This window comes from Aphelocoma coerulescens, chromosome 5 (assembly GCF_041296385.1).
Source record: "Aphelocoma coerulescens isolate FSJ_1873_10779 chromosome 5, UR_Acoe_1.0, whole genome shotgun sequence".
Taxonomy (NCBI): Eukaryota; Metazoa; Chordata; class Aves; order Passeriformes; family Corvidae; genus Aphelocoma; species Aphelocoma coerulescens.
The window spans coordinates 13,064,773-13,088,544 of NC_091019.1; the positions used below are offsets into that span (position 1 = coordinate 13,064,773).

The 23,772-nt window shown below is 39.9% G+C and overlaps 1 long non-coding RNA gene across 2 annotated transcripts; it reads left to right on the forward strand.

Annotated features, from left to right (window-relative positions):
* Position 1: 1 nt before the first annotated feature.
* LOC138111224 (uncharacterized) lies at positions 2-19,759 on the forward strand. 2 transcript variants are annotated; one of them, XR_011151285.1, is made up of 5 exons: positions 2-2,255; positions 12,907-13,035; positions 16,370-16,479; positions 16,558-16,670; positions 16,970-19,759. It is a non-coding gene; the product is annotated as an uncharacterized lncRNA (long non-coding RNA). The 2 variants fall into 2 exon arrangements; XR_011151284.1 differs by having other exon boundaries at positions 16,370-16,670.
* Positions 19,760-23,772: the final 4,013 nt, after the last annotated feature.

The following is a 23,772-nucleotide window of genomic DNA, read 5'->3' on the forward strand; positions in this document are numbered from 1 at the left end:
GGCCGCCGGCGCAGTTCTCGCGAGAGCCGCCCCACCCCGGGCCTGCCGCGTCCCGCCGCTCTCATCGCTTTCGGCGCGGCCGCGGCGCGTCCTGGACCCCGACCCGGGCCCGGTGCCGCTGCCTGGCCCGGCCGAGCCGCGCGGTGTTGACCGAGCACGAGGGGCGGTGTCGGAGGCGCAGCGCGGAACCTCTGCCCACAGCAGGGCCAGAGCCGCCCCGCGCACGGAGCCGCCCGTGGCGCTGGGCAGCCGCCGCTCCCCGCTCGCGTTATCCTGCCCCGCGGAACAGCGTGGGGCGCCCGGGCCTGCGGCGGGCTCGGGGGAGCAGGGAGTGAATAAATGGAACGGGCTGCCCAGGGAGGCGGTGGAGCCACCGTCTGCGGAGGTGTTTAGGGAAAGACTGGACGTGCCACGCTGGTGTTCGGTCATGGGCTGGACTGGATCATCTCGGGGTGTTTTCTAAGTTAATTGAGGCCGTGGGAAGGGAGCAGCAGGAGGCGAGCGGGCAGGGAGCGCGCCCGGGTCACCGCCGCAGGTGCGGCTCGGAGCTCGCTGGGAGCCGGCCGTGGCTGCTGGGCAGTGCGGCCTCGGAGCCGGCCCGGCCGTGGGCGTGCTCGGAGCGGCGCTTCGGAGCGCCAGGCCCCGCCACACGGGCTCCGTCCCCTCGCACCGCTCCCCGGGCGGCCCTTCCCGGAGGCCCGGGCTGCAGGGATACGGGAGGCTATGTCGTGTGTTTCACTCGCTCTTTTGCGTTGTTGGTGCCAGGCTGGAGCGGATGCGTAAGCACAGCCTGCTGTCATGTGAGCCCTTCTGGGTGCCCAGAAGTTGTTCCTTGAAGTCATGCGATGAAGTTCGGCGTGTGCTCGCTGTAAATCCGAGGTTAATAGCTCGTTTTCAAGCGGAGTGCAAGGCTGTTTCTGTGACATTGCTTAATTGTTGATTTTTGCCCACAAGAAGCTAAAATATATCTAGTTTTTGTGCCTCGCTAAAAGCCAAATCACTAGAATGACTAAAATGCACATTAGAAGAACAGTAGTTAATATCTACTTCACTGCAAAATAGTTTGTAAGTGAAAAACAGTAAACATTCTACTTGGCTAATGAACGACGCTGTATGGTAGCTGTAGGTTTCTGCACAAGTATTTTTGTTACTATTTTAGTGTCCTCTTGTGGAAAAATGCAGTACTGAGGATAGGTTTTGGCTTTGTGTCCATGAAGTTTTGTGTTTGGGGATAATTTTTGAAACCCATTGTACTGGAGGCTATTGAAGATTTGATAAAATTGAATGATCTCTTCTCCCTTTTCATGTTTAAAGTATGTAACTTCTCAGGTTCTTATCTGCTTTCTCAGAGATAAGTGGAAGCTTTTACAATCAGAATATGTTATTAGTGTTTCTATTAGGATAGTGTATTAATGCTTTAAAAAAAATGCTTCAGAATGGTCATTTCTGTAAACAACATCAGTGGTTTATTTTCATCCTTCAAATATGCTATGGTAAATGCTGTTTCTGGCTTGGGTTTTTTGTTGTGGTTTGTTTATTTTTGAGGGTTTTAAAAAAAATTTTTACTCCTTGAATTAAGCACAGAAATCCTCTCACTGAAAAACTTAAAGCAATTTTTAAGTATATTTCTAACCTGTTTTCCATTATATAACCTACTGGGTTCAAGTTTTTTATCTCGCAAAGGTCAGAGAGTTCTTCGGGACAGGAGCTCTTGCCCTGGATCTTTAAAATATGTTGCACCTGAAAGCCCCTCATCTTAGACCTTTGAGCTCTAATATGATGAAACCAAGTATGGAGACAGGAACCTGCGAGTCCCTGGCTGTTAACATTACTTTATGTTAAGCATGGGGTTGTGTAGAGCTACCCCTCTACCAGAGGAAAAAAATACCTAAAATAGTGGGGTTTTTAATAGGAAAGGCAGTATGAAATTAATGAACTTGTGGCTTTCTGAAAAGAGGTGTTTTACTAATGCTTATCATCTGTGTTTTGCATTAAAAGGTTTGGGATTTAGTTGGGGTTTCTTTTTTTGAGGGGGACTTCTGTAAGCATCTAGGTGTGAGAAAAGGTATAACTGCAGAAGAAGTGAAAAATGATGTCAACATTTGTAGATATTTGGAGGACCACGGCTGCCTGGTGATCTCCAGTTGTCCAGTGGTGTCCAAAGATTCATGAGATTAGCGAGCAAGTGCTTGAGTTGAAGAGCCAGAACAGAGCCAAGCCTCCAATATAGGGGATCCAACCAACAAAGCATGTTGGTATGTGACTGACTGGTCTGCTGTAACTTCCCCTCTCCCCCACACTTTGGGGACACACCCCACATAACCTCTCAGACTTGGAGGCTTCTTCCTCTGTGTTGAAAGGAATCCAGAATTCGCAGTTAAGAAGCTTTCAGAGATGTTACTTTGGAAAGTTCTTTTGACTCTCTAAAATGTGATGTTCTTACAGGTTATTTTTTGCTGCCATTTGTGCTTAACAAGGGAAAAAGTTACAGAACTCAATGACTTTATTTGCAATATATTGTTCTGTTAGAATAAGGAGGTAGCTACCACAAATATGTACCTACTAGATAAGAATCAGGGGTTTGTTTTTTAAAGAAATACTTTGTTAGATCCTCCTGCCAACCTTTAAAACTGTGCAAACATCCAGTGTAGCATGTCTGCGTGAAACATCTTTAATGGAGTAATAATCTCTAGTTAATAATTAAATCTTCAGGAGCTTTTGTAATCTGTGGATGCTACAGTATTTACTCTTTATGTGAGCCTTCTTAAAGAGGAATATTCAGTATTTGACTTTCATAAAGGGAATCCTGGCCTTATTTAAAGGCTGATTTAACATAGCACAGGTGTAACTTGTTATTAGTGTGAAGGAGAAAAATTCATATCTCAGACTACAATTGATGGTGGATTTGCAGGTACAGGTAAATTTGTAAGGCTGTTAATTGTCAAACCTTCTCAGAGTTTCCACCTGAAGAAGAGTCACCAGAGCTGCAGTGTGTCAGTTTTCAGTCACTACAGTGCTTGTCACACTGATGTATGCATTGGGTTAATGGAAGTATTGTTATGCAATGACAGTGTGCTGAAGTAAATAGCAGATCTCTATTTTAAAGGATGATGCACTTGTAAATTAGTCTGTAGAAATGGGTTACCCCTTTAAAGGTTGTGCTCTAATCATTCCTCCTTGTCTGTAAGAAGTTACTGAATCTTGTCCCAAGATTTGACAAATAATTTTAAAAGTTTTTTAAAAAGTTCTAAGAACGAAATGGAGTGCTGCCATCTAGCTCTTCCATATAAACTGATGTCTTTCCCAAAGTAATATTATCCTACCTGCTTGAAATGCAAGGCCTGTGGAAAGAGGACTGTGTAGACTAATGCCATTGATTTGGGATGTTTTCTCTGAAACTTTTGATTTTTCAAATAGGCTGTTGGTGGGAGATCCATGTCCTGTTTTCAGAGGTAGAGCCAACATTGCAGTGCTAGTTTTTTTCTGTATTGTCCTGTTAAAAACACCCAACCAAACAAAACCACAAAAAAAAATCCCCTCCCACCAACCAACTAAAAAAAAAAAAACAAAAAATCCCCCAAACCAAACCCTCAAAAAGCCCTAAACATGAAGTTTGCAGTCCTTGGCAACAAGTTGCTGACAAATCATGAAAATATCCCAGGCATTCTGTGTTTGCCAGCAGGGGCAATGTAGCCAGTGCTGATGCAGTTTTCATTCAGAGCTCGTCAGCACTTTAAGACACAGCTCAAGGCCTCTTCCCTTTTCAGTCTTTGGCAATTCCACATCTACTGATTGAAGGAGAGATGTGTGAAAGTTCAGGATATCACAGTCCAGCAGTTCATTGCACTGCTGGTTACTTTGCTGTTTGAGCCTCAAGTAACTTTTCCCCAATGGCACAGCAAGTTTTGAAGCCTTTCTCTGAAAATCTACCTGCACCATCCAGACTTTCAGTAAGGAAAGTTAAAAAAAAATCAGTAAATTCAGCCCTTACATGGATGGAGGGAAGAAGAGTGGAGAACTAAAAGGAAGAACAAATAGATTTAGTAAAAGTAAAAAGGAGAAAATTACAGAATTCTGCATCTTTAAATGTCCTTTTTTCTAGATAATAATATCTTTGATCTTAGCTCCTTAAGTATGAAACAAATCAATAAAAGGCTAAAGAGCCAATTAAGATCTTTAAAAAAAGAACACTGATTATTTTGAAGTCTTCTATACCTGTTAAGAGGCTTTTATATTTTATTATTTTAGACTGCTTCTTGAATGTGTTAAGCACTGGAATCAAGATACTAATTTAAAAATAAGAAATTTTAAAATTATTTTCTATTATATGTATTTTAAAACCCCCGTATAGACTTTCATCTCTAAAGAAGTGTATTTCGAAGCAGAGTTTTAGAAAGTAAAAAAATTAATTTCAAAGAGTTGCAAATGGTGTGGAAAATTGAAACATTAAATGGGAGTTACAGTATGGAAAACATATTCTTTTGTTTTAGAGGGGCCAATGTAGCAGGTCTTGTGGTTGTAACAGCTAGGTAAGCAGCCCTCTGAAGTTAAACTAAATGAGATTAAGGAAAAAATTATTTAGGTTTAGTGCAAAGCATTGTGTTCTACAGTTAAGCAGTGTTTTCTGCCATAATCTTTATGAACAGGCAAGTGTTTTTCTCTCCTCTGATATGGTGTTTCATGACAAGATCTTTTTAATCAAAACCAGTAGGGGATTATTTTAATTAATTATAAATCAGCAGCCAAGATTCATTAACATTTTTGTTAAAGATTCTTATTACTCTAGTTTCAAGATACCGAGTGTTCAGATACTAGCTTAGGAAGTTAGTTTTCTTTTCCATGAGAGCATTAATCTTATGTATAAATTCCCAAAAGCGTTTGGAGCTCAAATTACAGTTTTAAAGAGAAGTAGAAATACTGCAGAGAGTTTTGCAGGACCATGGATTCCTTTATTAACACTGAATTCTTTTACCAGCTTGACTTTCAATTTTCAGCTTTGTGTGCTTGCAACTACAGAGCAGTTTCTGGCATTAGCAGCCTAAACAAAACACAGTTCCAGGGTGTTTGACCTCTTGATGCACTTGTCAAAACCTTCCTGGTGTCACTGTGAGTAACACGTGTGGTAGCAGGCCAACTTCTGCTTTCTGTGGTGAGAGTTGGAAAGAGATGTGGGCTGGTATCAGGTAGAGTTTGTGAGTTCCAAGCAAATCTCACGTGGAGTTTGCTGGCTTGGTCATGTGGCCAGGCTGTCACTGATGGATCTAAAATGTGTGCAGCAGCTTGGAAATCTGCTGTCCTTTTAAATGTGCAACTGGTGGAGTGCGTGGATCCTTTCTGGCGTGTGGGCTCCCATGTTAACCAACCCTCTTCTAAGGCTGGGAGGTGGCAGGGGTGCAAGGAATCTCTTTGCAAAGCAACACAGGAAAGGCTTGCCTTCGGGAAAGCAAGAAGGAAGCAGTTGCCTTGAATGCATACCGTGACAGTCATTAAGTCACCAACATGGTTCAGTTACTTTAGAGTTTCAAAAGAGCTCGCAGTGACATAGCCAGTGTATTTAAAAACACTGAATTAACACTTCCTGCATGTGAGGAATTGCTGTTGCATAGTCAGCCTGGGAGCACAAAGGCAGCAGTAAACAAGTCTGTAATGTGCAAGAGTAGCCTGCATTCAGTATGCCCTCAGTATTCAGGAGCTCTCAGATGGACAGTCAAGGTATTTATAGCTGCCCTTGGGTCCTGGGGAGTTTAATAGTTCAGGTTTGCATTAGGGGTTCCCAGTGACCCTTCAGGTTACACCTGGTGACGTTTAATATTCTGAGTGAGTGCTGATTATGCTGCTTGCAGCTCTTTGGGCAAGCAGGAAGTGGTTTCCCATCCTCAGCATGCCCTAACACATAGAGAACATTCCATCCTCCCAGATTTAACTTCCTAGGTGGCCTTCCCCTGGATTAAGTATGTTTTCTTCACCTTTTCTTTCTAAGGTGTCATGATAATCAGTGTAAAGAGGTAGGTCGAAGCTGCCTGGGCTCCACCCCATCCCCTCACTGAGAGGAGGGAAGAAAAGGCATCTTTTGAATGTCTCAAGTCTCATGGCATGGAGTACCAGGGCAGTAACTGCAGCAGGATCTGTGATGTGATCTGCCTTTGGCCTCTGCAGTGCCCAGCAGTGGAGACCTGCCAGCCTCTTTACTGGGCAAGGCTAGAAAGCAGGAGGGGGCTGGCACCATCTCATTTCTGCTTGAATAGTGCTTACTCTCGGTGCTTGACACCACTCTCTGCTTTGCTCTGTGCTCTCAGATAATTTTCTTCCACTGGTGATGGGAGAAACTTTGTATTTTGAGGAGTACTGGGCTGGACCTGGTTATTTTATAGCTGGTTCAGGATCGCTGAGGGAAGGGGGAGTTGCTCTTCATCTGGCGTCATTCCTCGTGCCAGGGCTCAGAGCAGGCTGTGCTGAGACCTTTCTAAAGCAGCTTTTAGGCAGTCTATGCAGAGCTGGTGGGAGGCTTGGTCTAAAACCAGCTGCTGGCTCCATGGTTCTCCGAGCTCAACCTTGTCCTTGTTTTGCAATGTGCTGTGTCCTGAACATCTGCAGCCTTCTGGGGCTTTAAGGGCTACTCTGCTCTGGGGGTTGCTGAGCTCTTTCTTGCATTAATTAATGTAGCTTTACTTTTGGCAGCAGCAAAGGGAGCTGCCAGAGGTCTTACATAGCATTTAAAATGTCAGCTGCCAGTCTAGAGCAGCTGCCAGCACTGGAGCTCTGGCAGGGGGAATGTTGTCACAGGACAAATGCAGGGCATGTCAGTGTGGATACAGCACCAGTCAGTCAGGGCAGGGACTTGTGTACAGAGTATCCTGACGTTGGTAAAATGCCCTTTGAAATCTCAGCAAGCTGGCACCTGTGTTGCTTGGGTCATATATAAGGAAATGCTGCTGGCTCCTGGCTGTTGTGGTTTGTGTTCAGACCCGACTGTAAGTAGTTGTGAGAGTGTGAGGGATACACTGATAAAGTAATCCTGTGGTGTTGGGAGTCTCTCTTCTGGGTGAAAGAGTAGAGCAAAGCACTGGTGGCAAGAGTGTTGAGAGAATGTAGTTTTTAAAAGCAATAATTTTGGTCACATATGTCTCAATTTTAATTCTTTTTAATGGACTTTTTCTTTTAAGTGTTTGGAATTTATCTGTTGATTGAACTGAATTAACATGGGATAAAAAATAAAAAAAAATTGTAACTACTGTCCTTGCTTGTCATCATTGCCTTTGTGAATAGATGTGTCTGGAGAGCAGTTGTTTCTTCAGCATTTGGATTAGAGGGCTTGGCTGCGGACATTTGTGCTAATTTGAATCTTCTATTTGCTGTTAGTATGGGAAGTAGATTTCTTTTAATACTGTTACTTCTTTGCAATGAATTGTGCCAGCTGTTTTAAGTTAGATGCATGCCCATTTACGTCTCACCTGTGATGTACACCAGGCTTGTTCACTGGGCCTGTTAGATGTAAGCACATCTACCAGAGGTGTCCAGATAGGTAGAGACAAATTCCAGATCAATTGGACTGAATCCAAATCCTTTCCTGAGGTTTAACTCTTCAGCAGAGCATTCTTTTGTATACAGTTGTTAAAGTAAGAGGGCTGTTTGGGGTTGGCTGGTTACTAATGTGGGGTGCATCCATGGAATGCAGGAGTGCATGAATTAGAAGGATCTCAATGCCAGGCTCAGAGATATAATCATAGGCTGGGTACTGTAGGATTTACCACAGTGTTTTACATATGGAATTAATCTCTGCCCTTCCTTGTGCTGGAAATGTGTGCCTTTGCATAGATGCTGGGTTTGTGTTCCTTACGGGAACAAAAGATTTATATTAAGCAGCCCAGACCAATTTTAAATTCTTATAGGCACATAGAGCTGTGCTTTTGATACCACCAGCAATGGAAATACTTACAGGAAACCAAATACCAGACTTGCTGATGGGAATGTGCTCTACTAGGATAAGAGTCATCCATAAACTTTTTGATGTTCTAGGTTTGTTTCTACCTACAAGAAAACTGGCATATACAATTAAGCTCCCGTCCTGCTCTGCATCCCAGATCTGGGCTGTATGGCAGATTTCTCCTTTTTAAATCTAGGAGGGTTTCTCAAATGGGGAAAATGCAAGCCTCAGATCATCAGAGGCTTATTGTCCATACTGCCTAAGAAGTTATAAACAAAGATAAACAAAGCAGTTGTATTTGTCGTTTAGGGTGTTTGTCTGTTCTGACCTCTGAATTCTAGGAAAAATGAAAGTATGATGATAACAGACTTTTCTAACTGCAAATTTTCTGCTGTTATCCTGACCATTCCTCAGTCTGTTCTTCCTTATTTTATGATATTCCCTCAGCCTTTTCCTTCAGAGACGGGCTGAAACTGTAGTTTGTCTTTTGTTAATCTGCTTTTTGTATTCCCATACTCTTTATTTTCATGTATTTGGATTTACCCAGGATGGTGCTAATGTAGTCTACATGTTTCAGGCATGAGGAGGTTAATGAAGGTTTAACTGACTGCCTCGTAATAACATCCATGTTCTTGGCAGCCTTGGGATGGTAGTTCTTGCCTGCAGCCACATACAAGGAGTTTTATCCTCTTTGATTGCCACATTTCTATGCAGCCAAAGTAGATTTAACCGGTTCTTTAGGGGAGTCCTTTTGTATGTTCCTTGGCTGTAACAGCACTTTTACAGTGCCTCTTGAAAACTGAAAGGGCAGATTTTAGTAAGTAATGAAACCAAGAATTCCTATGTGGGAATGAATAAAAATAATGTTCATGCAAAGGTGTTTTGAAGATGCCTTTGTGATTTAGTTTTTGGAAATAAATTCGTGGCATAAGAAACAATTCTCAAAGCCTCACTGCTAGTCTGATTCTGGTCCTTTGGCTGCTTAAACCATGGCACTACCTCAGGATGAAGTGACTAGCTGATTTTTTTTCTTTTTAATTGAGGAAGGGGAAAAACTGAAAGCACTAAGAAATAAAGTGGACATGCAATTTTTTAAAAGCTCCAATGAAAGTGATTATTTATGGAGATTTCAGAGTAGTTAATAGTGCTGCACTGGCTATTTAAAATCCATCATGTGACTGAGAATGGTGCCACTCAGTGCACTTGGATTGTGTAATGCCTTTTTTCTGGGCAGTGTTGTGCTGTAAAACAGTAGTTAGGTGAGGTGTTGTTTTCAAGCACAGAGTTAGTTTGGTGCTAATATGCAGTGTGAAGAAATGTGGTTAAAACCGTAATACCTGGGGGATGTTCACAGGCAGAACTAAAGAGGTAGATATGAAGTACAAACCCAAGGCACTTTCTTCTGCAGTACTCACCTCATCTGTCTGAAGTCTTGAGGTGTGAGAAGTTTGATTTTGAATGCATGGTTATGTTTGGTCCTGTTGTTCCCTTGACCATTTGCTTCAGTACATCCGAGCAGTCTGTATTTTATTGTTTAGATACATGAGGTGTTCAGTGTATCTGAGTGTTGCTGCAACTTCAAACTTGGAAGTACCTGAGGTTTAGGATTTAGAACTCTCCACTTACATTTCATTAACAATTTTGCATTTTCTTACACTCGTAAAAGGGAAGTGCCTTTACTTATTTGCATTTACTTCTACTTAGCAAACATCTAAGTCTACACTGTCACAGATGAAATAGTTGAGCTTAGAGTTTTGAATCAAGTATGCAAATCCTGAGATAATTAGAGTATTGTTGAGTGCTGCTATTTTGAACCCAGAGATGGAAATTTGTGGTTTTCAAAACCCGGGCAGTAAACTGGATGTATCTGTACATTAGAAGAAGTTAGATACAAGAATCCTTTTGTGAAATGTTAACTGCAGCTTGATGTTCTTTCTTCTTCGAATTTATAACATGCCTCAATTTAATTTAAAAAACCCAGTAACTTCAAGTTTTCTTGAGAGTACAATTAGACCTTCCTCTATCACTGTGCTAAGAGGGTTGATGTGAACAGATTCACATCTCTTTGGGTCTGCAGAGAGACTACTTTTATTTTATAGTATGCTCTAGCAGCATATTAGCAATGTTTCTTTGTGCTCAGTGATCATATAGTCAGAAAGCACGTGAAAAGAATATGGAAATTTCAAGTGTGGGAAGTGTGGGAACAGCATGACATAGATGCATGTGAACATTAGTCTTTACCATGCATGATGCAATTTGTGACACTTCAAATTTTGCAAATTACTGTATATACTAGATTTTTTTCACCATAATTTCAAGAGTCCTCTCTTCTCCTAAGCTCTCCCAGTTAAACCTGGAAGAAGGAACTAAACTTGCTTAAGTTATGTAAATTTGAAGGTTAGCATGATGATAAAGAACTTCTCAGAAAAGGACATGGCAAGGTGAAAGACAGATCCAAAAGGTTTGGAAAATAATGAGAGACAAAGTGAGAAAAAGAGAAAATGAAATGTAATCTCTACAAATAAAAGAAAATCTGTGTGCCTGGGAAAATGCATGGATAACCATGATGCTGCTCACAGAAGGAATAAAGACCTTTAAAAGAACAAGCATGACACTGTCTGGCTGCTTTTTTGTTTTGTTTCTGCACCCAAAGACATTCTGGGAAGAACCAAAACATTTCTCCAGGTGCTTTTATAGGACAGAAGGCAAAAGCAATAAAGCTACTTCCTGGTACTGCAGTAGACAGTGATAACTGAGAAAGTTTGATTTAAAAAATCTTTTATAAAAACACAAAAAAATTAATATTAAATGAACCAGTCCATCTCTGCCTCCTTTCTTTCCCACAACAGTCTTGTTGCTGAGAAAACTGAGCCGAATGTATGGAATCACAGAGGCAGCTCTAGGTGTGAGCCACCTTGCAGCCAGGAGCGTTGTGCCTCTGCTGGGAGCTGTTCTGGCAGTAGAACTAGAGCGAGGTTTGAGGAGAACAGGAAATTGCATAAGGACAGCTCTGTTGGTTGTTTACTGGGAGCCAGTGCCACTGGAATAAACAGCTGTGCAGCAGTACAGTGTCCCTTTTGTCATCCAGCCTGACAGGACTGGGAATGGAAACTTGGAGCTCGGGCCTTGAATTCAGCGAGGGAAGCCTATGGGATAAGGGAGCTTGTCATAGACCGTGGAAACTGGGTAATATGTGGTAGTTTTGATCAGAGACCAGAGCTTTTTAAATCCAGACGTTGTTTTTGCCAGTATTGCTCAGTAAACAAACTTTAACAGACACACAAAGAAGTTGAAACCCTTGCCCCCTGCCCTTACCTCTCCCTTCCCCTATGATGTAGAGGTATTTTACATTTTTCTTAAGATTCTTTGAACAGAGAAATCTGTGGTGGAGAGTTAGGTTTCTCACTGCAGCATGACAGTGACATGGGGAAGAGAAATTCCTAGCAAGAGAGTGAGCGATGCAAACAGAAACCATTCACAGCTCTTCAGCCTCAGCCACCTCTTCATTAAGCAGGGGAATATCTGCAGACTCACTCGGTGACCAGACCTCAGTTTGCCTTGCAGCATTAGAAGAAGTGATGATAATGAGTGCTTTGCTCACTCAAAGCTACTGGTGACATTTTCACGTATTTCCTAAGCATATGTAAATATTTGGATCAACTAAACATCTTCCTGCAGGTGTAATATTTTCACAGGAAAGGGAAAATCGTGATTTCACCAAGTCACAAGTATTTAATGAGGTAAACTATGATCAGATACTGCTTCTTCTTTACAGTCAAAAGTGATTCAGATACTGAGTTTTCCAGAACACCAGACATGAATCCAGTGCCAGAAAACAGGGTGAAAAAAAACCAAACCCACCAGGAATTTAGTAAGACTAAAACATCTTTGTTGTTCCACTGCTGAGCAAGCCAAAATGAATGTATGTACATGGATTCACTGGCAGTTGTTAAAGCTGATTTATTTCAGTATAGTAGAATGTAGTGAGCACGTTTTAAAGAAGTGTGCCCTTATATTGAAATTATTACACCTCTAGCAGAGATAAAGAATGCTTGATTTGTCTTACTGAGGTCTGTATTCTCCCCAAGCCTTGTGTGCAATAACATCCAGAGACCTCTGTGCTCAATTGTACAACATCAGCCAGTTAAGATGTCTTATAAGAATATACTTTTTTCTAATTTCTGAGCTGGGAATAGTTTAATTAGGTTCTAGCTGCATAACTCAAGCTCAACAACCATGTTTCAATGTTAATGTTAGGTTCTGTAATTGGAAAGAAAGGTCAGCTAAATAGGGAAGGATTTTGTCAGCATTACAGAAAAACCTTTGTGCTGTTCTTTCCTGATACTGTAGAAATTGTCCTTGGTACCATGACATGTGTTCATCTTGGGCATCTATGAAGTCCTACAATAACTTACTGTAGGTTATATTTAGAATGTTTTAAAAATGTATTTATTTTTAAGGAACACCTAGCAAATCTCTGTTAGTGCAGTTGGTTGTGTTGGGAAAGGAGAAAAAGAGAGGCAGAAGGTTGAGCTGAATGTTGGATTTGGGTCTATTAAATTGAAAGGAGTTTAGAGTATCTCAAAGAAATGCTGTGTGTTCTGGCAATTAAAAAAAATAACACTAGTCCAAAAATAACGTAAGTGTTATGAAAATATTCTACTCGTCTTTTTAATCTTTTATAGCAAATTAGTTTCTTTTTCATCAAAAGAATTCCTACTAGGTTTTGATTTAAATAATGCAGTTACTTAAATGAAGTTCTTTAGTGCTACTTGTATATTTTCTAGAAAGCCCTATATTAATTTAAAATTCAGTATTTCATTTGTATGCAGGGAACATGATCCTTCTCCTTCATCTAGCAATCTGCACCACCCATATATTCTTTTTTAAACCTTCAGATGTAACCTTCTTAAATATTTAAGGCATAGCTCCAACAGAAGTGGTAGGCTGCTCTTCTCTTAACTTTGCCCTCTCTTTTCTAGGTCTTAGTGAAACACTCGGAGTGCTTTGCTTCCCACTGAAGAACTGGTTATTCAGAGATTCTAGAAAACACAAGTGCCTTATTGACTTCTAGTGCTGTTGAAAGTGCAAGTGAATATTCAAGAAATAAGGTATTGAATGCACTTTGTTCCACGTGTGAAATGCAGTGGTTTCATATTCCTGTTTCTATAGATCTGTCAGGTCCAACGTTGCTGGGAAAGGGAGAGCGTGCTTTCCAATGGGGAGAGTAGATGGGAAGGCAACATGGGGTTCCAGAGGAAGGATTGATGGGGAGTGCAGTTCCATAGCTCTGGTTTTGTGGGCTCAGTCAGATTTGTGTGCCTGTTCGACTCACAGTACTGAGGCAAGTCACCTGTTCCTTGGGCTGATTTATGTGTAGTGTGCACAAAGTGTTTTCACAGCCTGATTCTGGTGGGACTGAACCACAGGATTATAAACAAGAGAGCAGTTACATAAAGGCACTGAACAAGGGTGTTATAAAGACATTTTCTTCAGTCATCTATTCCTGCAACCTGATTTCTAAATTTTAAAAATATGCAAGGTGTGTGTTTTTGTTTAGCTCAGGAATGTGCTTTTGGAGCAAATCTCGTTGTTATTACTATTTACTGCTGCTTGTCACTTTCTCAAGCTGTCTCTTCAAATCCATATAATCAGTGGATGCAATCACCTCAGCACCAATGGTTTGGTCTCCAGACCTGCTGGATGGGTTGCACTTTCTGAAGGTTTCCTGCTGTTATAGAGAAGTTCTGCAAGTGATACCCTGCGATCCCCAAAATTCCAAGTAATATGGGGTTCTTTTTTCTGTTACTTCTCTGGTGAAAGGCTTCATTAACTTTTGGCTCCTCTGTGATTATTTCACCATGTGTATGGTTGTGTTTACTTGCTGGGCAGAAATAATTACTGCAGCCAGGAATGGTAACCAAAGAAGAAATTAATAAAGAGAAAGTAGTTTAATATTCAGTGCAAGCTTAAGTATGATGAATAGTTCAAGTGAAGGTCATTTATTCTAGAAATTATTAGTTTGAACAGCCTAGTGGTTAAAAAAATTGTCTTTTTTTTCCTTTGTATTTTGTTTTCTTTAATGTCTGTTGCTTTTCTTAAATCTCATTTTGGACAATAATGTTCTTTTAAGCAGTGATTTTGGTTGTGTGTAGCATTGACAATTGTGGACATTATCAAAGAAAATAGCTCTTTTAAAACCTCAGTGTAGGTAAGTAGTCATTGTTTAACTGATGTTTGCAATACATTAAACTCTACCTGCAAAGTGAAGCACTTATTATTTTAAATTAATTTTTTGAGGGAGGGCCAACTGTACCCTGAATAGGTCAGAATCCTAGCTCTTGATTCAGGAAATAATTTTTTTTCCAGAATCTGTCATGGAGATTCTTTGAATTCTGCATCCCTTACCATACTTGTATAAACAGCTAGAAATAGTTTCAGCATGTATAATACATCAGATAATGGATGTATAGAAAGTTTTTATCACAGTATTCTCAAGATGTACTCTGTGAATCAGATGGAACAAGATGTCTCATATTTAGTCATGGTTTGGTTGAGCAGGGAGCTATATCTTAAGTTAAATGGATATTTTAAGTTGCTGAATTGCATTACTGAAAAATGCTTAGAAATATTCTCATTCTAAATATTTCTTTGGTAAGAACTCCTCCAGTTTCAGAAAGTGATCTTTCATTTTGCTGACAGAACTTTTGCATAAAGAAGTCCAGTTAGAATATGACCCAGGCAGTTAAAATCTGAATATTCATGATGGGTTCAGATACTGGTAATGGTCATCTCACTGCAGGTGTGTTGGATACTTGGCTCAACTCAGTCTGTAGATACTTTTGTAGATCTTCTGTATGAACATGTAGCCATGACTGACACTCCTTCAAAAAGAAGAAAGGAAGAAAAGGCTTTGAAGAAAAAAAAAAATTGAAGTAGAATTTTGTAACTCTGGAAGTAGCTCTGTCTTTTCAGCCCCTTTGCACTTCAAATAGAGTTGTGAATGTTCACTGCTTGCCAAGAAAATGTTGTTCTGACATGGGAATTCTTGTAGGAAGCTCAGGGAAGCTCAGGGATTCAGACCTTTTGGTTCTTGTTCTGGTGCCCAGACTTCTGGAATTGTTTGGAGCAGAATTTGGGTTGTCCAGGTTGTCAGAGCTGTTCCTGGCCCTTGTAGGTGGCTGCTGGGTGTGGCTGACCAGGAACCCAGGGCTGCAGAGGTGGTGTGGGGACACAGTGACCCCCAGACTCTGAGTCCCCCACTGGGCATTTTCGGACTTGGGGGATGTTCTTACTTGGTCAGTTGGATGGGTTTTATGGCTTTTCATGTTTTGAAGGAAGAACAGTGTGCACACACCATCCTTGCAAACATGTCCTCTGTATTCCACAGTTCTAATGCATTTTTTTAATAGGTTCAAGACAGCAAAGTAAGCTCAGGTGTGTAGGAGAGGCAAAATACCTGAGGGCAGATTGACGTTCTGAGGCGAGTAGAGATAAATCCCATCAAAATCAAAGCCCCTTAACTTTGAAGGGGCATTTGAATGCTGGCAATGTAAGGTTGCTTTCCAAGTGAAGTAGGTACATCTCCTGAGTCCGTTTTCTCAAGAGTTCTCAGGCTTTAGCAAATTACAAAGCTCAGTTTGTCAGCTGAGTAACCAGTACCGGGAAATACAATGAGTGGGTTTTGCCTGTAAATGTGGGTCACATCATCCTTTTCCCTTCCCCTTACCTGCTCTTCTCTTAGGCCAGAAACATTCATATTTACAGGAATTAACATGGGGATGTGGAGCATCAAAGGATTCAGAGGCTGTTGCCCCCAAATCCACAACAGCTTTGCAGCTGGAGGAGAAGTACAACATATTCTGATCTCTGCTTAAACACAGTTTATTTTGGGCTGTGGTTTCAGAATAATTAACTGAATATAGAGTTTAGAGATTCCAGACTCCCTAAGTATATTGAATTAAAAATAAATTTGAAGGCCATTGCTGTAGTGAATAGAAGGCAAGGTGTTTTACAGAGAAGGGGGTAGAATGTATCTCTTGATTCAGTGGACTTCCAAGTAATTACAAAGGGCAGATCTTGCTGGTAATTCAAACAACAAAACCATTTTATAATTATATAGGGCCAGATTGTCTGGTTTACAGTTTCCCAGTGAAGAACTGTGCTTTGAAAGCCTAGGGTAGAACTTCCCCTCTTCTGCCAGTCCTTCTGAAGGAGCAGGGAAAGAGGAAAAGGTGTTCTTGGCTCATGCAACGCATGCTGCGGTGGTGATGCAAGCTAATACATACATTACACACAGTTTGCAACTAGCAAGTGCCAAAATGTCTGATAATTGAGGCTGCAGTCCTTTCCTTCAGAGATACCAAAACATTTTGCTTTTGTGTAAATAGCTGTGTTATTCAAAGACAGAGCACGATGGTGGTTTATACTCTTTTTTTTCCAAAGGAATAAATGAAGAGCCAGAGCTGTAACAGACTGCAACAGAGCAAGAATAAATTCTAACAGTATGCAGCAATGGTCAACACTGTCTCCTCACCAGCTGCTTCAACTGCAAAGTAACAGGTTCTTTTCAGTAACACCTGTGAGTGATTATTAAAATAACCTCTTGTAACATAACAAATTTGCCTATTCAGAGAGCAGAGAGGTCTGTTTATAGCTACAACTCTAAACCTACATGGTGTAAAGCTGTTTCTGATGTGAGGGGCTTGCAGGAAGACATGGATTTTGCAGCCAGGAGGAGCTTCAGGTGATTTCAAAATTTTTTTTCTAGCAATAGGAAATCTTTAGGCATGATAATAAAATTAATTTTAGGACATTTCCAGTATCCCCATGTGAAAACTGAATGTGCATATAGACTCTGTGGTGTATGGTCATTAGAATACTAGAGATTTTTGTGTTACTTTCAAAAATGAAACATTGTAATATTGTATTTTCTGCATTATATATTATAAATATATAAATAGAAGATTTAAGTATTCCATTCACAAATATGAAGTCAGAATATTTTGATCATATTAAAGCTACTCTATTTCTTTTACCAAATAGATTCCTGCTGAGCATCTGCAACACTTGAAGTGGCACTTTCAGCTGTAGAAGCACTTTTGGAAAATTTCACTCTAGGTTTAATAGCAGTCAGTGTTTCTTTAGCTCATGGTATTAAATTCAATCCAACTGTAGGTGGTCCTAGTTCTTGTCTTGAAATCTGGTGTGTGTGCATTAGAATGAGAGTACGGAGAGCTAGAATATAGAGATTTAGAAAAATGTAAGATATTCTATTAGAATTAGAATGACAATGGTCTGTTATTTGGTCAACAACTCAAGAAATTACTTTGTTCCCTTTAGCTGTACTCTGTCCCTTGATCCCTAATGTCAAGGACTGATGGATGGATGTAATATCTGTGGAAAATATATATTTTTTTTAATTGCTTGGGTTTTCCAATCTAGCAGCACAAAGCACCAGCTGCATAGTGGAATTTAAAAGAAAGAAAGTGGATTTCATCAACTTTTAGCATGCACTGCCTGTGGATCCTTTGCTTTAATTTCTACCTGAAATGCAACTTCCCTTAGTTTTGAATTTACTACTGCACTGTGAGTGTTCTCCTGGCACCCAAGGTGAGCTTGCTTTGAAGAATTCTTAGTTCCTGGGCAGTACTGCTTATCCTCTCCACTCTGTGTCCAAACGGCTGGGTTTGTGGAGGGAGAGCAGATGTCCAGCTCCCATCCCTGGCAGTTCCTGACCTGAGTGTCCCATAGACCTTCCGTCACTGTGGATACATCTCTGGAATGAAAACGTGGATTTAAGCCTTTCTCTCACAAGATGGCAGCATCACTTCAGGGAATAACACCACCTGCACCAGTCAGGAGGCCTTGGACATTTGAATATTTCCATTTTATCCAGGATGTGAAAGAAACTGATAGCTGTGCTCATTTGTGTTATCTGAATTTTGCATATCAGCATCAGGCACGGGACTGGACGGGTTTCATTCAATTGCTTCTATGTTTACCATGAAAATGATGAATTGTATTGAAATTGTGAATTGTACTGAAATGGTGTCATTATTATTGTGACTCTAGTTAATACTGTAGTTGCATTCCTGGGATTTCAGCAGCAGCATCGGGTTGTTCCAAATGCACTAAGCAGAAATACCATACAGAAATTTAATTTCAGATTCACACATTTCCCTCCACGTCCAGTGAGTGTTTTTATTCATTCAAGGCTTGATCCCACTCTCCCTGAAGTTAATGGCTGAGTCAGAATTTTAGGGTAAGTCCTGTAAGGAGATAGAAACAGCAAAAAAGAAAGGTCATTAAAGTGGGGGTTTTATTGGGGTTTTTAATGTCTTTTGCCCCCTATATAAATAATCAGGAATGATGAAAGAGCTGCTGTTTGAACCATTGGAAGCATCGACCTTCAGTTAATTCTGGGCAACACCTTTATTTTATTTTAGGGCAGCACTGATCGACTTCTAAAGGAATTAGGTCAAGTTTATTTCTGATTCTAAAAACAGGTCTTACCAAGTTGGCCTTACCCATTAGGAATAAAAAGCTTGGAAATAATGGAATCCTCACTGTGGTTTTTGGATGAAGTTGCGCTTCCCAAGAATATAGACACATTTTTTTGTTTGTTTTATTACCATTTTGCCTGTGATTTTGATTTTACAGCATGAGTTGTGAGCTGAAGAATAATACTTTCTAATGCATATGGTTGTTTTATAACTTTCTTCAGATATTCCACTAATAAGACCATTTTCATTTTTAAATCAGAAAAGCATTTTTCATGACTGCTGGAGAAATATCTCTTTTATACTTATAGTAATGAAGGAGATGTACTTTGCTATCCTGGGTGGCAACTGTTATTATTTAATGGAATTATTGGCTGGTGTGCAATAATACTTTAACAAGAAAATATTTAAAGTCTTGTATTTTCATTTTCTTGAAAATTTTTATGCTGAGCACAAAAAAAAAAATCTTTTTCTTTCAGTTTCTCAAAATTCAACATGCTTAAGATACGGTTTTACTGACAAGTGGTCACTTTCTTTGCACTTCTAGGATTAAGGCAGGTTTAGTCTGCAAGTATAACTTTCTACTAACAGCTCAAGGTGTAGGACTTAATGTTCAGAGATTTCAAAATTCTTATATTTAAACTTTACCAAACTGGAATGCATGAACTGAGTATTTAATTTCTTCTTTAATGTAACGTAGGGATTTTTATTGGTGCAGTTCTTACCTTCAGCAATTCACAGTACAGCCTCCCAAACACAAACTTACATTTGCATTGTTTACTTTTGTGGCTTTGTACACATTTTCTAAAATTGCTGAATGAGGAAAGCCATGGATATAAATGATATTGGGAGAATGAAGTCAGGTCCTTGGGTGATAAAGATTGCTGAATTCTGCTCTTGCCTTCCTACCCCGCGTAGATTCTAAGGAAACAGAAGAAATGCACCTGATATCTTCATTTGTAGAGCCTGGTGCCTCCACTTCCACATATATTCTGAGATGTTGTAAGAACTGAACTGGAACACACAGACAGCAGTGTGTGAGAGCTTCAGAAAGGCAGGTTCAAACACTGCAGGTTGTTTTGGCTGCTGCAGGTCAGCACACCTCCATCATTCCACCTCTCTTTGGTTAAAAAAGAGAGAGAGCACAAATATAACCTCCTGGTCACACAAAGCCTGTGATATTCTCCATGAGCCTCTTCCCTCACTCATCCTGCCAGTAGGATAAGTCTGGCTTTCAAAGAAAATTGAAAGGCATTCTGCTTTAAAGAGGAGGGTAGCAGAAAATTGAGGGATTGTTTAAGGAAATGGAATAATTGAGGTTATTGGTGATGAAATGTGCTATTGATCACATTCAAATCCAACCCACACTGTTAAAAGTCAGAAGCTATTTTTTTTACTAGGCTGCATGAAATTAATTTCTTCTCTTCCTAGTGCATGAGAATTCTGGTTATAAGTGGATCTCACTGGTTTAATCAGCAGTTATCCTATTTGTGGTCCTTTAATCTAGAAGTGTTTAATGTTCATGTTTAAGCCATTCATTTTTTCAGAAAGCATTTAAAATGGGTTTGGCTTTTACTGTGTTTTTTAGGGCTGGTTGGAAGCACACTTGAAAGACAGAGGGGAATGAGGTACTTCTAACCATTACAATAGCACTTGTAAGACAAAAGCAAAACTTTCATGATGCAGCTTTTATCACATGTGTTAATTCCAGAAACATTTGTGCCTACCTGACCCACAAACAAATAGATTTCATTTTTAAGGACTTGAAAGTCAGTACCTTCACATTCTAAATACAAAGCACTAAAAGAAAGGAGGTAACATTACTCTCTGATTACTCAGAGAATGGAATGGAAAAGTAGGTAACAAGGATGATACAGATCTCAGATGGTTTAAGGAAATGCTGAATTTTGGCTTTATACTTGTTTTTAGTATGGCCTATTTATTTTCATTGCTAGAATAATACTAATCCAAGGTCATATTATGATCCATGTGTGCAGTTTCCATTGAATATCGTGGTAGTTGTTTGACTCTTGAAACCATGTAATTGACTAGAAATTATTAGAAGAAACATAGAAATAATTGGGAACATTTCCTTTTTCAATACTTCCCTTCAGTCATGAAAGAATTTGCAAAGACACTGTAGAAAATGAACAGATTACAGAATTTACTTCTCCCTCAGAAACAATGAAATGTTCTGTTTCAAATTCCCATCCCGTTTTACTTCTCCATGCTTTAAGGGTTTATATTGGCATTACAAGGACAGACAGAGATGAACATTTAAATTTCATATTTGGTTCATATCCTGCTAAAGATGCACCATTGGAAAATAGATTCTTGAAAAGCATACATAATGTTGGGATGTTCATTAAAATGCTTTTGAGTAGCTGAGTACTGCTCAAAATTGTTGGGTGGGTCTGCGTTTAGCTCCTGTTTTACTGCAAATAAGAGATATTGAAATCCCCAACTTTCATTAAAAGTTTCTGACCATTATATAATGCAAATGTCAAAAAGACCCCAGGCTTACTCTGAGAAGGGTAAGTAGACATATGGTCAAAATGTCATTAATACTTTTGCTCAAAAATGTAGTTAGAGGAACATATGTTGTATTGTGAATAACATTGTTTGTGATAATAAAGCAAAGGTTTTATTAGAAGCAGTCCTTGGGCCAGATTCCACTTTCTGCTATAACAGATGTGGAATAAATGTAAAGCTGAAAAATACCAGAAAAACACAAGCTATTTTTTGCAAAGATTTTCTACTGGCATGTTTGAGATTAGTGTCTGTTCCATTTGCTGTATATGAATTTTTAAGTGGTAATATATGTGGTAACTACAATACATTACTGAGTCCCAAGCATTGTCTATTATATTGGCTTGCCTGGAAAGCAGTAGAGTAAATAAATGTCATGCTTTACACAGTACTGCAAAGAAGAAATTTGGTAATATTCTACCATTTTGCAGATGGGGGAGAATTAAATAAAGCCCAAAAGCAGGGGTGTTAAGGTAAAATTCTCAGCTGTTAATGTAAAAGAATATGCAAGTTAATTCTCTTTGTAAGTCCTCAGATCTTTGGGGTGCTTATTCAGGAACAATTCATAACAAATTAAGCAAAACAGAGGTTTGTAGGCTGTGGAAGAGCTTCTCAGGAAATGTGAGCTGTTACTTGATACAGCAGCTCTAAGTCTTGCTAACAGACCAGCTTCTTTATGGGACATGCCTTGCTGTATCAGAGCTGTAAGAACAGACATAATTTAGGGTTACAAGTGATGTATTTTATACAAAATTATGTATTAAATATTTATTTAGAGTTCATCACGCTTGACGGGTGAAAGGTTGTAGGTGCACGCATTCAGTTGCATGGTTGAAGAAGATATAGGAAAGAGAAAATAAAAGATTATGAATTACAGTAAATTGGGAGGTATTGGAGAAGAAGCTGGTGGGTCTTAGAATAAAAAGGAAGGTAAATTAAAAGTTGTAAAGGATTTGCAGACAAAAATGAAACCAGGAGAAAGGCTGAGTGAAGAGTCTGCATGAATCCCAAGTAATGGAACGACTGGACAGAATATATGAAAATATGTGATTGGATATTTAAGAAGCCTTCAGTCTTTAAAATGTAAACTTAACTGGGAGAAGTCTTAACATCCCCTAATCCATACAGGCTGTTTAGGACTCCATACAGTCCTGGGGAAGCGCAGATTATTTTGTTCCATTGTGTGCAGGCCTCTGTGCAAACCACACAGTAAGGAATTGCAGGAGGGTTCTCAGCAGGCTCGGAGCAGGAATAGGAGCTGCACTTTTGAATGCAATGGTTTCGTTGTTTATAGCTGGGCTGTTACAGAAATCCAAGATTATAAATATACCTGTCAGGGAAAGATGCTTACAATGAATTTTCTCACAGGTAACAAAATTGAGATAAAACACCTGACAGTATCCTAAGACTTCATATAAGTAGGCTAAAAAAAGAATGTGCATTACAATCTTCTGGGGGCAGTTGTTTCTTTGTTTCCTTCTCAAAGCCCTGTGCACTGAAAAGCAGAACTGACTTGGAGTGTTTGCAGTAGAAGGAGCAGCCAGAAGAGAAAAGGATGTTTGTGTCCTGCACTGAGTGTGGGAGGCTGTGTTAGCTTCCATCGTTATCAACAGCAAGCTTATGTGGTCAGATGTTATTCAAAGTTATTGAAACTAAAACGAGGTGTAGGCTCAGAAAACTTCTCTGCAAGACACAGAGCTGTGCTACATATGCAGGAAGAGCTGTTGTAATTCCAGTCTCAGAGGGGAAGGGAGATGTGTACAAGTGATTTGTATTGATGGCACTGCCAGCAGCAAAAGTTAGCAGGCAGCAGGTTATGTGGAGAATATCTGAGGTAAGATTGGAAGAACAATCAACTGGGAAACAGAAATCTTGACTGTGTTTTAAAAACAAGCACTAACAGCTGCTGTGAGCCTAAAGCCTTTAACTGTGTTTTTCTGATAGACTAGAAACTCCCCAACCCATCCAGTACCTGAAATAACTTCCAGTATAATAGCGCAGGGTAAGCAGATACCTCTCATTTACAAACTGACTTCACAGTTCTGAGACATTGCTGCAGAGCACTAGGTGCACCACACAATGTAGGCTTGCAACCATCTTTGTAACATGCTAGTCCCTTGCTAAGAAATGAATTGGTATTAGAAGACAGTAGCACATTTGCATGAGTAACATGCAGTGGTGAAAGGTCTGGATGGTATTAGCTCAGAGATTGCTGGAGGAAATCCCCAATACCTTTTGCAATAGTATTTGCATATAATAACATGAAATTCTGTCTTATTGCTGACATATTGAGTTAAGAGTTACTAGCAGGGTCCTGACACAAGACACTTGATATTTATATGGACTATAAAGTGGAGTTTTTTAAGAATTTAATGCTTCTGGAGATAGTTTCTATGTGTTTTCCATGTTACTTAGTTCTGAAATATGCTGCTCAATGGCATTGAACTATGTTCTGATTTGTTCCTTTGCAGGTGAAGAAATACACCTTCTAACCAACCAGAAATGCAGTGGTAGAACCAAAAATTCAACTTAGTTCCTTGAAACTTGTTTCAAAGACTTTGCATTCTGCCTTCATGGCAAACCTTACCTTTTGCAAATGTTGTCCAATTGTAGTTGAGTAGGATGGTATTTGTTGAGTGTTTGAAGTGAGCAGGGAGGTGCTTTGAAGGAAATGCCCTGTGTATTACAGAGTTTATGTTTCTAGCTGTGGAGACAGTAGCTTAACAAAGATTGTGTGAGTATTTCTGGTTTGGTTCAGACCAGCTGCAGATGGGACACCATCAAATACATTGTTTAAACAGGCTATAAAAACAGCCT